Source organism: Colobus angolensis, unplaced genomic scaffold, assembly GCF_000951035.1.
Source record: "Colobus angolensis palliatus isolate OR3802 unplaced genomic scaffold, Cang.pa_1.0 Scaffold315, whole genome shotgun sequence".
NCBI lineage: Eukaryota > Metazoa > Chordata > Mammalia > Primates > Cercopithecidae > Colobus > Colobus angolensis.
In genome coordinates, this window is record NW_012116433.1 from 854,638 (window position 1) to 858,154 (window position 3,517).

A 3,517-nucleotide genomic window follows, 5' to 3' on the forward strand; every position below is an offset into this window, starting at 1 on the left:
AGCCAGGATGGTCTCGATCTCCTGACCTCGTGATCTGCCCGTCTCGGCCTCCCAAAGTGCTGGGATTACAGGCTTGAGCCACCGCGCCCGGCCGAATTCATGCTTTTAATCCACTATGTAGGAGACAAAGGTCCTTAGAATCTGACATGATCATGAAGTATAAGATACAAGGAGAACTATTGATAGTAGATATTGCTCTAAGCAGGAGACACAGCATCACACAGTTCGGGGGTGGAAGAGCATCTGGAAAGTATGAGCAATCAAGGATTTTTTTCTGTAGTAGTTAACTTCTCAGCTGGCACTTAGAGAATGTAGCAGAAATTGAGAGCTGGGGTAATATGTGTTCCAGGTTAGGGAACAAAGGCCTAGAGGTAGGAATGAACAGGTTGTTTCTCAGATCCAGTGTGGTTTGAATGTAACATTCTCAATCAGTGTATCACTTCCCATTTCATGACATTAGCTACTGTTTATTTCTGTCTTTTAATGTCAAGCTCTTGACAGATATTATTTCTAATCTTTAAGACAACCCTACAGGGTAAATATCATTGACCTTGATATAGTCGAGAAGATTGAGGTTCTTGAGGGTCACAGGGCAAGTAAGTGATAGAGCCAAGATTTGAATAAGAGTCTTTCTGATGTTACATTCCTGCCCTTTCTACTTTACCGTGCTGTCTTACTTCAGGGAGATGGAAAGTTAGGTTGGTACCACACTGAGAAAAGCCTTGATGGCTGAGGCGAAAAGTTTTTACTTACCTTGGCAGGTAGAGACATAGTAGAGATAAAAGTCAAGCTGAACTGTGGAAATACTACTATAATCATGTGGGCAGTAGAAATGAGAGTCTAAATTAGGAGGGCAGTGGTGCAACTGGACAAAAGGGAAGTACATATAAGAAATATGCATCAATGGTATTTAGAGACTTAATAACTGACTGGGTGGGAGCAAGGTATACAGAGGAGTATATAATATTTCTGAAACTTTGGTCCTCTTAGTTCTCAGAAGAGTGTTCTGTGACGGCCATGAACAGAAATACAGGGAAAAAGAGGAGGAGCTGGCTGTGTGAGACTGAGGAGGGGAAAAATGATAAGCTTAATTTGGGAGCTGAAAGTGCTGGTGACTTCTGTATCTATGTGAAGATAGGTAACAGGTAATTGGAGACTTAGTCTACGGCCAAGATCTAGTTATCCAAAGAGTGGTGAGAGTCAAGGCCATAGTAATCAACAAAGAATATAAAGAAAAATCCAATCTTAGTGTCTACTAAAAAGTAGGAGAAATAGGGAGCCATATTGAACACCTATTACTGGCCTAACACTGCGGAGACGTCTGGGAAAGGCAAAAAACCTTTTCGCATTAAGCCCCTATCTTGTCCCAGAGATTAATTACTTTCATGAAACTATATGCAACTAGTACAAAACTTGACAAACTCAGGGCCAATCTGTAGGGTAAACACAAGAGTAACGGGATATTAGAAAAGAAAGACATTGATGTGCTTGCGGAATTTAGGAGGCAAGGAAAAGACAGACCAACACAAGGTATAAGAAGTAGCAACTGTGCATAGGCTGATACTAGGGTAACCCTGCTCCAAGCACAGTGACAGAACTTTAGTGTTTTCTCTGTTGCCAAGGGGATAGCATGGGGCTGAAAAAGTATAAACGGGCTTTTGGGGTAAAGGAGATCCCAAATCTTTTATCTCCCTTTGATTGATGGTATAAAATTGGGCAAATTACTTAGCTTTTTCAATACTTGTTTCCCCCTTTCTTTCATTCTTTTCTTTTTTCTTTCTTTCTTTCTTTTTTTTTTTTTTTTTTAGAGGGAGTCTCACTCTGTTAACAGCCCAGGCTGGAGCGCAGTGGTGCCATCTCGGCTCACTGCAACCTCAGCACCACAGGTTCAAGCGAGTCTCCTGTCTCAGCCTCCGGAGTCGCTGGGATTACAGGCACCCGCTACCACGCCCACCTAATTTTTGTATTTTTAGTAGAGACGGGGTGTCACCATCTTGGCCAGGCTGGTCTTGTACTCCTGACCTCGTGATCCACCCGCCTCGGCCCCCCAAAGTGCTCAGATTATAGGCGTGAGCCACCATGACCGGCCAGTACGTGTTTCTTCGTTTTAAAGAAGTGAGTATATCTAATAAGGTGGTTGTTTACATTCAGTAAAATAACGCATGAAAAGCATCTAACACAGGGCTTTAAACAGCAAGACTGGGCAAAATCTAAATAACATTTTCCTTATGTTGTCTTTTTTGCTACCACTTGCACCATACGATTACCCACATTTCCTGTCCCCTCCAGTGCAGCTTCCTGGAGACGTTTTACACATATACAGGACTTCTGTACATCCCATTAAGGCATAGCTGTAGGCCCTACAAAGAGGGACCATTACTGCCTCCTGCTGTCATTGATATTCGACAAACATCTATTGAGCACCTACAATGTCCTAGTTACTGTGCTAGGCCATTTTGGGGTATAGAGAGATAAGAGACCTTAACGTCTTCAAGACACTTGATGAGAAACAATCTCTGGGTAAATAACTATCGGAGTTCAGAGGGTGGACAGAAGTGATGGGCAGCGAGTCTGTGTGCAGTGAGCACCTAGTGGAAGGTGGCATTATTTGCAGAAGAGAGGTCCTTTCAGCCAAGTCTTGACAGATGATTTCACCACGCGGAGATTGAGAAATAAGGACAAAGATGTAAGAAGATACATTGGCCATAGAGGGCCTCTCAAAGCACTGTTACAGCAAAGCCAATACTTAATGGGAGGAAACTCCGTTTTACTTGCGTGGAGTCTTAAGTCATTAGAGTGCATGTTAAACAGAACTGTAACCCTCGCGAATAAAACGGCCACAGTGACAGTAGTGGGTAACCGCAGAGCTGCAACTACTCTGACAGGGGTGACGATTTATTTGGACGACAATTGGTGAAACATTGTAAACTTTCAGAAGCTGCCGTTTCCAGACTTTTGAGTTCATTCTTGTCAAATCCCCAGCTTGTTTTCTCAGCCCGGGGTGAAATGCGCAGCCAAAAGGCCCAATGAGCGTCAAAGGGAAAGGGCAGGGGTGGTCTCTTCTGCGGGTATACCTTGGCTCCTCCCGAGTCCTACGAGTTTAAACTTCGCCACGCCAAACATGGCTTCCTCGCGGTTCCGCTCCTTGTTTTATCTCGCTCCCACCTTTCGGCCACACTCAACATGGCCCTAACCGAAGGTTGGCATTCCTGTGGCACTGTCTCAGGACAGTTCTCGCGAGGTTTGCCTGGGCCCGACTGTTCCCGCCCTGCCTCGCGCCGCAGCCACAGCCACTGCCGCTGGCGCCGCTCCTCCTCCGTGTCAGTTGTTGGGCTGTAATGGCGACTGGGCCGCCCCTGCCGAAGTGACTCCCGGGCGGGGGAGCGGGGCCAGACCTGCGCCAGAGGGAACTGCAGAGAGCCGCAGCTCCGGGGGTGGCTTGCCGTAGGGGAGGAGAGGCAGCCTTTTCGCCTCGTCTTCCTTCCCAGCGGACCGGCGGATCCCCGGAGCCGGTGCG